At 44.8% G+C, this 12,658-nt stretch overlaps 1 protein-coding gene across 3 annotated transcripts in view; it reads left to right on the top strand.

The window, feature by feature from the left end:
* The window catches only part of SLC7A2 (solute carrier family 7 member 2), a 58,029-nt gene that overhangs the window by 6,884 nt on the left and 38,487 nt on the right, over positions 1-12,658 (top strand). The window contains exon 1 of one of the 3 annotated variants that reach the window (XM_054990176.1): positions 9,193-9,256. The exons of the other annotated variants lie outside the window; for them this stretch is intronic. The gene's annotated coding sequence lies outside the window, so the exon portion shown is untranslated. Of the gene's footprint in view, positions 1-9,192; positions 9,257-12,658 lie in introns of those variants that run through there. 3 annotated transcript variants of the gene reach the window in all.

The raw sequence follows: 12,658 nt of genomic DNA, 5'->3' as shown, positions 1-12,658 counted from the left end.
AGCCTGATCTCATCAGATCTCAGAAGCTAACCAGGGCCAGCCCCAATTAGTACTTGAATGGGAGACCACTAGAGGCAGGCACGGACCGGGGAAATGGCAGTTTGTTGCGGCTCGTGGTTTGTTGCATTTCATGAACTACGAATCGCCATGCTTGCCTGGTTTGTGAACCGGTTCATTGGTTTGTCACTTCCGGGGCTGCAGGAGGTCTGCAGAAAGCCCATCCCCCCTTGTTGCCTAGATAACAGATTGATCGGTGCCAAGTTGTCTGCAGTGATGAACCAAAAAACGGACCATATGAACCGCTCTAAAAATCATAGAGGTTTGCCGTGGTTTGTCAGAAATGAGCTCCGATGAACTGCCAGTTTATGAACCGAAAATCTGGCCTGGTTCGTGACGAACTTTGGTTCGTGTTTGGTTCATGCCCATCTCTAGAGACCAGCGGGGAGGTCCATTGTCACTTCTCAGAGGCAGGCAATGGCAAACCACTTCTGAACGTCTCTTGCCTTGAACAACCTTCAGTTGTTCAAGGCAACACCCTTACGGGGTAGCCATATGACAGCTGTGACTTCACGGCAAAAAGAAAAAGGCATTGAACAGTGGTTGTGTTTGTGTGTTGCTTGGAATAAGTGTATTTTCTGAAGCCACAAAGCCGTGTAGTAACTCCCTGTTGAGGCCCTTCTTGCAAATGTTTGCACATTTTGGTCATTTGACAAGAAATTTGAGCAAAACCTACTTAGCTGAGTTAAATGGGCTGTGTGTCAACAAAGCAAGCAGCTGGTGCTGCTGTCTTGAACAGCTCGTTTAGTGGAAATTATGGGTTGAAAAAGGCAGGGATTCACTCTTGCCGGGGCTTCCGTACACATTGTTTTTCAGGCAGGTATCTATTTCTAGGCCAGATGGAAGGTGCTTCACATCTTTCAGAACTAGTTACAATGGTGTTTCTGTCTAGTGGAACAAAACAGGTAACATAATCAGCCACTGAGTTTTCCCACAGTGGTGGAAGGACCAAACTACTTGACAATGTTTCGTAAGCAGCACTCGCTTCAGAATTAAACATTGATGCGAAGTCCAGTTTTTGCAATGAAAGGGTGATGCAAAAATATTTATAGTGATTGTATTCCAATCTATAAAATTAATGGGGCTTAACAAAAAAGACAATACAGGAGTCTCTGTGCGCTCTGGTGTAAAAATCAAACTGCTGGAGTTCAAGCAGCATTTGGGCTGCTGTAGCAATCAAAAATGGTATGTAAAAACTGGTAATGAACAACTGGTAATGAGGAGGAGGAAAAGGCGCCATTAAGGGCGGAGACAGTTGTGACTGGTCTGGGTGGCAGTGAAATTGGGTTCCCTCACAGGGCCTTCTAGGAACCTCCAAAATATTTCTGATACTTCAAGATATCTGTGCTGCGACCCGTTATAGTTATCATACTCAGGACTTTTTTTCTGGGAAAAGAGATGGTGGAACTCAGGACCGCACAATGACATCACTTTGGGTCAGCTGGAACAAGGGGGGAATTTTTTAAAGTTTAAATCGCCCTCGGCGAAAATGGTCACATGGCCGGTGTCCCCGCCCCTTGATCTCCAGACAGAGGGGAGTTTAGATTGCCCTCCGCGCCGTGGCGCGGAGGGCAATCTAAACTCCCCTCTGTCTGGAGATCAAGGGGCGGGGACACCGGCCATGTGACCATTTTCAAGAGGTGCCAGAACTCTGTTCCACCGCGTTCCAGCTGAAAAAAAGCCCTGATCATACTTGACAAAGTCAAAGTTTTTGGCAGGTTTCTTGTTGTTCTGCCCACGTGTGACACTTTTATGTAACAGCTAATGTTAGGATGTCCTCCAGGGAATCCTTTCTGGAAAAACTGAAGTGCAGGGATTTCCCACTTGGCTTAAAACAGTCTTCTGTCGGGAACTACAGTTATTGCTTAAAATTGCATAATTGTTGGGGGAGGGGTCACAGTAAAGGTTGAGAACCGTTATTTTAGACTATATGAATCCAACATACAATTTATGTGCTGGACGCTGTTGGAACCCTCCTTTCTAGCTGTTAAGCTCGCAGTGAAATGAAATACCGAGCATGGAATGTGCTGTGCCCTCCGTCGCTGCAAGCTCAATTCCCTTCTCCAAGGCACTTCTCCTTTCACGATGGCACAGGAGTGTACACTGTATGCATTCTAATGATGGCTGCAGCAAGGTTACCTGCAACAAAATGCCATCTGGAAGCAGTGCCCCCTGATCTGCAATTTCAGCAGGAAGGTAGCTGTTACTAACTTTTATGTGCCCTTTGTATATGCTTTGTCCATAAAATGTGGAGCTGATACATGCATCTAATAGTGCAATCCTAAGCAGAGTTACTCCAGTCTAAGCCCACTAATTTCCATGGGCTTAGACTGGAGTAACTGTGCTTAGGATAACACTATAAGTGTTGCCTCCCGTTTTGTTGTTCAAAAAGCAAATGTTTTGACCATTAAAGAGAGTCTTTTGGTTTCCGTTTTTAATTGGAGAGAAGGATTTATGTTAAGTTATGCATAACAAAAAATACATAACACATAACATAATTTTTCTGTGTGCAATGGTCAGTTATTGTACAATGATACAGTTTTATGATGTGCAATGGTCAGTTATTGTACAATGATACAGTTTTATGGTGTAAGTAACAATTTCCTACCCACTAAAGGCACCCAGGGTAGTTTGCAATTGCTGTATTTATAAAAATGCATGGAGCATCAAATCAATCAAAGCAGTATAACAAGAGAGCAGCAGGTATAAAAATGCAGCCGTCCAGAATAACGGCATCTTTAGTTTAGTGTAGGGATGGTGCAAGTCTCGGTTCCAGGGCTGGGGGGAGAAGAGTGTTCCATAATCTGGGGGCAACTGCTGAAATGACAGGAGTCCCCCCACCTTCAGAAGAGATAGGTCCAGGGCTTTTTTGCTGGGAAAAGAGGTGGTGGAACTCAGGACCGCACAATGACGTCACTTTGGGTCAGCTGGAATGGGGGGCGGAGTTTTTTAAAGTTTAAATTGCCCTTGGCGAAAATGGTCACATGGCCGGTGGCCCCGCCCCCTGATCTCCAGACGGAGGGGAGAGGTGCGGAGCGGTGCGGACAGAGGGGAGCGGTGCGGAGGGCACCAGCGGTGCGAAGGGCAATCTAAACTCCCCTCTGTCTGGAGAGCAGGGGGTGGGGCCACCGGCCATGTGACCATTTTCAAGAGGTGCTGGAACTCCATTCCACCGCGTTCCTGCTGGGAAAAAGCCCTGGATAGGTCCCCAAAAGAAGGACTCATCCACTGATTTTTAGGCGTGGGCAGGTTGATATGAATTTAAGAAGTTCTCCACTAGCAGTGAAGTATAATGACAGTGTTTACTGAATGCATGCAATCTTTCAGTATTAAGCCTTTTGGTTTTTGAATAGAAATTATTTTTTTTTCACTTTTTTCAAGTTTCTTGAAGATATTTTAACCCTTGACATCCCAAATGAAGCATGATGCTTTGCAATTTAAAAGATCCATTCTATTTGCAAGGTACATAATTGCATTTTTAATTGACAGAAGTATTTTCCAGCCTCTTATGTTTAAAAAGCTCCTTAAATTCCCTTTTTGTTACTGAAGATTCAAAATTATTATGTGCTATAGAACTGGTGTTAAAACTACACTGTGTGGTTGTTTACTAAGTAGTTGCCTAAGCACATAATGTCAGCAAGGTTTGAGTGTTTTTTTTTAAAAATCCATTTAGTTATACCCCGTACCTTGACAGATGGGTTTGCACTTAGTTCAGTGAAGCAAAAAAAGAAGAGAAGGGCTTGCATTAAATTACTGTTGACGTTGCACTTTTTCACTTAGGCTGAAGTGCAGAACCGACCTGCTCAAAATGAAGTTGTTGCTCAAAATATTGTCAGTATTTAAATTGAGGTCTGAGAATTTTCTGATATGCCTCTTGTAATCCAGGGAACATAGTTTGGAAACTTTTGAATCAATGAATGAAACTGGAAGTAGAAATAGAATGGAAATGGAGGTTTTTTATTGCACAACTTTTATTTTTGGTGGTTTTTGTTTTAATGTTAGTAGCAATTTCACAGGAATTCTTATTCCTATCACTGTATATTTTTTCCTACAAGCAACATTGACTAAACATAAATCACCCATGAAGTCCTGTAAAATTCTACTGTGGAAAACTTCCCTCATTCACTAGTGGTACTCCATCTGGAATAGGTGATCTCTCTTGGTCTACTCCTAAGCTCTCTTGAGTGAGTGAGCGAGTGGGTAAAGGCGCATGGCGCGGAGGGCAATCTCAATTCCCCTCTGTCTGGAGATCAGGGGGCGGGGCCACCAGCCATGTGACCATTTTCAAGAGGTTCCGGAACTCCATTCCACTGCGTTCCACCCTTTAAAAAGCCCTGGTACAGGGGGAGCATGGATGACACAGAATGAAAGTAAACAGAAATCTTTCTGCCTTTACTCTATTCCCCTGTGCTCTGGGTGGCTGCCTGTTCCTTCTAGCCCCTGCTACCACCCAGAGCGCAGGCTGGGGGAGAGAGGGAGGCAGGCGAGCACCGTGAGTTGGGGAGGGGGGGAATCCAGCGAAGCAGCCAGCAGAGGCTGCGGCCAGGTGGAGAGCTATGTGGGAATCCCTCCACTCCCCTTCCCCCAGCGAGCCTACGTAGCTCCATCTTTGAAAACAATAGTTCCCAAGTAAAAATGCATCGCCAGACATGGGTTTCAAGCCTTGCCCAGTATCTTGACTCTCAGAGCCAAGCTACAAGTGACGCCTTACACAGGTTGGACACTTGTCAGCTTCCCTCAAGTTTTGATGGGAAATGTAGGCATCCTGGTTTTACAGCTTGGCTCTCCATTACAGCTGCAAGACCAGGATGCCTACATTTCCCATCAAAACTTGAGGGAAGCTGACAAGTGTCCAACCTGTGTAAGGCGTCACTTGTAGTTTGGCTCTCAGTTTGACATCACTTTCCCATGTGTGAGTGTAGTCATACAGAAGTAGGATATAGTGGGATGGACACTGTTTTCTCAGTCCTGGGACTGCATATATGGAGCTCGCTGATCATGAATATGTAACACTAATAATATTGGGATCAATCCAGTGGTTATTTTTGGAGGAAGGAAATCTTCTGTAGTCTCACTGCAAGGCTGATAAGGTTACATTCTTAGTCTGTGTCTAGGGCCAATAATTGAGTGGAAAAATAATAAGTCCTTATGAGAGGAGAAACGAAGATAGAATTTGAACAAAATTTGGGTTGGACAAAAGCCTCAAATGCAGAAAAAAATGAACGTACAGTATACCCAGAGGTAGAGTAACAGGCTGCACTCTAAAAGTATTGTTTGTGCTAACTGGGAAACAGAAAAAAGTTTTACAAATTAAAAATAGAAATCATCAAAAATCTTTAAGAAAGGGAAGAAGGATGACTCGGGAAACTACAGGCCGGTCAGTCTGACTTCTGTGGCTGGGAAGATATTAGAACAGATTTTAAAGGGATCAGTCCGTAAGCATCTGAAGGACCGCTCAGTAATCCGGGGAAGTCAGCATGGTTTTGTCCCTTACAGATGTGGCCAGACCAACCTGGTTTCCTTCTTTGATCGAGTAACCAGCTTACTGGATCGGGGGAACTCTGTTGACGTGATTTATCTGGATTTCAGTAAAGCTTTTGATAAGGTCCCCCATGACATTCTGATGGGCAAACTGGAAGACTGTGGAGTGGACTATAGGACAGTTCGGTGGATAGGGAACTGGTTAGAGGACCGTACCCAAAGAGTGGTGGTCAATGGCATTTCATCAGATTGGAGGGAGGTGTCCAGTGGGGTGCTGCAGGGCTCAGTTTTGGGCCCGGTACTTTTCAATATTTTTATCAATGATCTGAATGAAGGAGTGGAAGGGCTGCTCATTAAATTTGCTGATGATACCAAATTGGGAGGAGTAGCAAACACCTAAGAAGATAGAATTAAAATTCAACAAGACCTGAATACTCTGGAGAAGTGGGCAGCTGGGAATAGGATGCAATTCAACAAAGACAAGTGCACAGTATTACATCTGGTCAGTAGTATATGTGAAAGAGATCTTGGGGTAAGAGTGGACTGTAAACTAAATATGAGCAGTCAGTGTGATGCGGTGGCAAAAAAGGCCAGTTCAATCCTGGGTTGTATCAAAGGGGCCATAGTGTCGAAATCGCAGGAGGTCATAGCCTCTCTCTGTACTGCCTTGGTCAGGCCGCACCTGGAGTATTGTGTGCAGTTCTGGAGGCCTCACTTCAAAAAGGATGTGGACAAAATCGAGAGTGCAGAGGAGAGCGACGAGGATGATCAGGGGTCTGGAGACTGAGCCCTACGAGGAAAGGCTGAGGGCCTTGGGAATGTTTAGTTTGGAGAAGAGGAGATTGAGGGGGGACATGATTGCTCCCTTTAAGTATTTGAAAGGCTGTCATTTGGAGGAGGGCAGGGAGCTGTTCCAGTTGGCAGCAGAGGGTAGGACCCGAAGCAATGGGCTTAAATTACATGCACAAAGGTACCGGCTGGATATTGGGAAGAACTTTTTCACGGTCAGAGTAGTTCAAAAGTGGAATCAGCTGCCTAGGGAGGTGATGAACTCCCCTTCACTGGCAGTTTTCAAGAAGAGGCTGGATGAATATTTGTCAGGGATGCTTTAGGTGTGACGTCGCACAAAACTCGCGCGAGAAAACGCGATATTTTCGTGGTTTCCCCGCAACGTGGCGCGACGTTCTGGAGGCAGGTAAGCCGTCTGGAAACGGCCCTGGAATTGTTCTTGTACTACTTTTTCTATCATCTTGCCCAGGAAAGGCAAGTTAGAGACTGGGAGAGGCCATTCTAAAACTGGTGTGGGAAAGAATGAGCGTTACTCATAGACGATATTCAATGGGTTCTGGCAAAGGGCACAATAAAATACTGCACATATTTATTTTCTCCACAATGATCACGTGCTTAGGTTTACTTTAGACTCTAATCTGTATCTTGCAAAACTGGTTTGACTCCTCCAAAAACTAACAGAATCTACAAAATGAACTTGAGAGTTCTGTTGACCTGAAAGTGCCACTTGAAAGTCGTCAAAAAATACAATTAATAAACCAATGGCATCCTATTGAGAATTTATAGGAAGTTTCATGTTATCTGTGAAATGGGCACAGTTTCTGCCATGTCTTAATTAGCTTGCAGTCCTATTTCCACTCAAAGACTGATTGTCCAGTAGTTTGTATTTGCTATCCTTCCTATTTTTAACATTGAAAAACATTAATTTGCCTGCTGAAAATCAGTGCCGGGGAAGGGAAACTCTGGCCTTCATACTTACAGCATGTTGTATGTGACTAGTGGAATGTTTAGCCTCTGCACCTATAAAGGGAAGGAAAAAAGCCTTTGACGTTTGTCTCTTCTGAGTCAAATGCAGAGCATACGTTCCTGGCTGCTCAGAGCAGGCACTCTGTACTCTGAGAGCCCATACGTCAAGCAGCAGAGAAAGTTGCAACATATGTTTGGGTTTGCAGAAGGTAATTTGACGCTGTCACTGCATGGCCCGTTTTAAAATCTCTGATCAAGTTCCCAGTGTATTTCACAAGGTGCAGTGTTTAAAAAGCATAGCCATAAGTGCACACACTAGTTAAAATGAGTGATTGATGGTTTTGTCCTCCTATGTCTATATTTTGTTGACCTTCCTAAGAAATTTGGACTTTCAGTAACTATGCTTTGATGGATGGGAGAAAAGGGGAAAGGTGGTGGGGGGAGTATTTCAGACCCTGTTACTGATACATTAAGTGCAAGACTATTTAAAGTAAAGAATGCATCTTGAAAATGGAACTCTTCCTGGCATTGGTTGCTTCAGTTATAAATAAGTGCTTATTTTACTCCAGAGTGGAGATTTTACGTTATCTTGAAAGGTGATCTTATCCATTAAATACGTTGAAGTAGATTGGTTACATTCTGTTAGAGGATTCCATCGCAGGGGATCTTGTAGAGTTTGAATTAATTGTGATTTTATGCAACAGCAGCAACAAAAAAGCCAAACAACTCCCCCCAAAATGATACTACTTTTGTGTGCTTTTGCCTTGCTTGGGACAGTGGGTTTCTGATTTCAAGATGTGTCTGCAGTAGGTGGGAGGCATGTCTTTTCATTTTAATGGTAAGATATAACCAAGGCTTTTTTTCTGGGAAAAGAGGTGGTGGAACTCAGTGGTGGAACTCAAGACCACACAATGACGTCACTTTGGGTCAGCTGGAACAAGGGGGGAGTTCTTTAAAGTTTAAATTGCCCTTGGTGAGAATGGTCTCATGGCTGGTGCCCCCCCCCCGATCTCCAGACAGAGGGGAGTTTAGATTGCCCTCTGCGCCGCTGTCTGGAGAGCAGGGGGCGGGGCTGCTGGCCATGTGACCATTTTTAAGAGGTGCCGGAACTCCATTCCACTGCGTTCCCACTGAAAAAAAGCCCTGGATATAACTGAGTGATCATCCTGTGAAAGACAGCTGCAGCTAGCTACTATTGAAACCAGTGGGGTGGCTAAAATAATACAGCCCTAAACACACCAACTAGGGTTCACAGAATATACAAGGAATTTTGGAGTAACGTACCTGTTCTGAGTTCAAACAAGAGAAATTACACCTGACCAAGTTGGCTCTAGATGAAATATTACTCTTGGCTGTGATAATCCTCATGAAACCATAGGATTCTTTGTCTGTTGCTGAGAAAAGAATTGATGTGATTTGCATCTTCTCCCTCTAAAATTCGACATGGCAATACATCTGTCTCAAGAAGTTACTGGAAGGATATAAAGGAAACTAAAACGTGATGCAAAGGGTGAAAAAGAACACAAAATGTTGCTGACGAGGAACGCAAGAATTACACTAGGCAGACCTCAACTTGGAGTTCCTGAAGGAGCCTAAAAATAGACATGCAGATTAGGTGGCTGATGGCCGCATGATCAGGAAAACTGAACGGTTCATGAGAATAAATCACTCCTAACTTGTCAGCGATTCTTTAGGGAGGTAAGTGAGGCTAAAGTAGAAATAGAAGGTTCTGCTGATGACTTGCACATGAGATCACTGTGGAAACTTTACCCACTAGGGGAGAGGTAAAATAGTGTTATTGATTAAAAGCAACAAGACTTAGTGAATAAATAGAAGGATATCCCTTTCAGTTGTGCAGGTTTTTCTTAAGATATAAATGCTGCAGGGGTCCACCGTGACCCTTGTTGGTGACCAACATGAACATCCTTTCAGAGAAGCGGAATTAAATGGGACTTACATCCACGTGAGTATGTTTGGAACGCAGCCTTGGAGACCATCCCCAGATCGGTTGAGGTCCTCTGTTGGGCTAGTGGGAGGGTCAGTTCAGTCTAAACAGCTCCTAAACAACAAGTGGGATCTAGTCAACTTTTTGTTTAATTTTGTCCCACATGTTTCCCCCCTCCCATGTAGGTCCTGTGATCCCCAGCATACCCTTTTTGGCGGTCAGAGAGATCTCCTCCTAACATTTTCACCAGCAGAAATGCTAATTGGATCCCACCCAATAACTAGAGTCTTCGATATAACAGACAACCTAGTATAATTCCCATCTACAAAAAAAAAGTGATATTCTGACCCTGGTAACGATCTCCCTGTTACTTAACTGATGTAATGGCTAAAATATGTTTCTAGCTTCCAGTTTGGTGTAGTGCTTAAGAGCAGTGGGACTCTAATCTGGAGAACCAGGTTTGATTCCCCACTCCTCCGCTTGAAGTCAGCTGGGTGACCTTGGATGAATCACAGCTTCTAGGAGCTCTCTCCACCCCACCCACCTTACAGGGTGTTTTGTTGTGGGGATAAAACACACTTTGTAAACCGCTCAGAGTGGGTGTTAAGTTGTCCTGAAGGGTGGTGTATAAATTGAAATTATTAAGTATGCTGGAAGACATGACTTACCAACATGAGATCTTGTCAGAGAGAAAGCCTTCTAAAAAAAGGACCAGTGGTTACTTTGAATATAGATAGGCAGTACCTTCTTGATATAAATATTTTGTAAAACAATATGAACCCAAGAGAATGGTTCTGAATAATAAACTTAGCTGTCAAGTTTCCACTTGAGGCAAGTTGCCTGCAATCCGCAGGTTTTTTTCTTAGTGATTCTGCAAAGGAACAATACTTTATGATGAGATAATGTATCAAATTCGGTAGTACTTCCAGTATGTCTCTCCCCCTCCCTGTTGGTCTAAGGTGACTCTTGTATGAAGTAGAGCGAATCTTAGCCAAGACCTCCGGACTCTCTAATCACACATTCCAAAGACTTAAGGACGCAAGCTTTCCTAAGAAGGGCTGTCAGTTTCTGCCAAGTTCCCCTCTCATTTTGCTTCCTATTTTGTTCCGCGGCGTCTGTAGACCCTACTCCAAGCAAAACTGGGGGGATGCTTAATGGAAGAAAGGAAATTGGGGCACTTTCCACCCCCTTGTAAGAAAAGTGCCCTTAAATCTTCCGAATTGCATGGCTGAATACAGGCCTCCATATAGAGAAATAGAAATACTTAAGAGCATACAACAATTTTTTTTAAAAAATTAACTATTCCATCTGTAAAGTAGCTGCATATAAAAATGGAAAAAGAAAATACTTCAACTCAGGGAGTGGTGTCTGCACATCCTTAGAATTATAAAGTAATCAAAAATTTCAGGAATAATTAAAAGTATTTCATCCACCTCAGCAAGCATTCATGCAAAGCTGAAAGTGAATCAAAAATGCCTAATTTTTATACAAAATTATTAACAGAACAGATTTGTGCTTTAGTTTTTAAACTGTGTACAGCGCCATCAATTGTGAATAGCGAGACCAATGCAATAAATGCAGGAGTGGCAACTAGGATGGAATTGCTGTGTTATTTTGAGTGCACATATGTAGTCTTGTGTGTGACAGCACCTTGTCTGTTCAGTTCCTTTGTTGCTCAAAACTGTGGGCCAGTCTGCCCACCTTCCGTGAGACATAAGGGCAGTGGTTCCCAACCTTTTTGGTATAGTTACTAGAGTTGCCAGGGGCCAAAGCGGGGATGGAGGGGGCTGAAGACAGGGCATCAGCTCGGTACTTACTTCCTGTGTATGTGCTTTGCGCATGTGCACTCTCGCACCCTCCCCCATAGAATCATAGGGTTGGAAGGGACCTCCAGGGTCATCTAGTCCAACCCCTTGCACAATGCAGAAAATTCCCAACTACCCTTCCCCCCCACACACCCAGTGACCCTTGCTCTATGCCCAGAAGATGGCAAAACACTGTCAGGATCCCTAGCCAAACTGGCCTGGGGAAAATTGCTACCTGACCTCAAGGTGGCGATTGGCATTACCCTGGGCAAGTAAGAAGGACCACAAGAACTAAGCACTGATGTAACCCTTCCTGCCCTCCCTCTCATGATCTGCCAGGTTCACAGAATCAGCACTGCTGTCAGATGGCCATCTAGCCTCTGCTTTAAAACCTCCAAAGAAGGAGAGCCCACCACATCCTGAGGAAGCCTGTTCCACTGAGGGACCACTCTAACTGTCAGGAAATTCTTACTGGTGTTTAGACGAAAACTCTTTTGATTTAATTTCAATCCGTTGGTTCTGTTCTGACCTTCTGGGGCAATGAAAAACAACTCTGCGCCATCCTCTATATGATAGCCCTTCAGGTACTTGAAGATGGTTATCACATCACCTCTCGGTTGTCTCCTCTCCAGGCTAAACTGCCAAGCTCCTTCAACCTTTCCTCATAGGACTTGGTCTCCAGACCTCTCACCGTCTTTGTTGCCCTCCTCTGGACTCGCTCCAGCTTGTCTATATCCTTCTTTAGCTGTGGTGCCCAAAACTGAGCATAGTACTCTAGGTGAGGTCTAACCAGAGCAGAGTGATACCGTCACTTCGCGTGATCTGGACACGATACTTCTGTTCATACAGCCAAAATCGCATTTACCATCCCGCTGAACTGGCTTCAGTGAGCTCGCATTTCCTCCCTCGTGCTGGAAAATGATGCCACAGGTTGGGAAATGCTGCTTAAGTACATATTGCAGAGGCAAAGCTGCAGCACTCAACGCCCCCCCCCCCCGCCAAAACAACTCAAAAAGGGGAGAAAGGCTTACCTCTAGAATTTCTTGAGTGGGAGGCTGCAAGTCAACACTGGTTTGTGAGCCTTAATTTTAGTGTGTCTGTGTTGAGAAAGCAAAGAAACAAGAGTATGTATTGCCCTTTCTGTTAGTGTAGTACAAACAATCATGTTGGCATAAAGGGGCTTGCAGACTTACCGAAGGGCTACGTTGCAGCCGGGAGGCAAGGCTGGGGCAGAGTGCAAGCACCACATTCTAGAGGGGGGGGGCTGCTGCTGCTGGGAGTGAGGGGAGGAGCGTAGGAGGAGCCTGGCTCCTCAGCAGCCCCTCATGGCCAGCCTGGTCATTCAGCGGTGGAGAAGATGGATGGTCTCCCCTCCTCCTTCCCTTGATGCCAGCTGCAGCTGAGGATTGTTTGTAGAAACTTTATAGTGGTTTTGAGGCATCGGGCTGGATCCGGTGGCGTGAGCTGTGATGACTGGGTGACTCGCCCCTTCCTTTTCCAGGTTCTCAAAGGAATCTGGGGGAAGCTGAAGGGTGTGTGCCTGGGCTGGCTATTGCAGCCTTCACCCTGGGTGGCAGGGAACTCCTGGGCCTCTCCTGTACAGGAATCAGGGTTA

The sequence above is a fragment of the Eublepharis macularius genome, chromosome 10 (assembly GCF_028583425.1).
Source record: "Eublepharis macularius isolate TG4126 chromosome 10, MPM_Emac_v1.0, whole genome shotgun sequence".
Lineage (NCBI taxonomy): Eukaryota > Metazoa > Chordata > Lepidosauria > Squamata > Eublepharidae > Eublepharis > Eublepharis macularius.
This window is presented reverse-complemented; position numbering and strand designations above follow the sequence as displayed.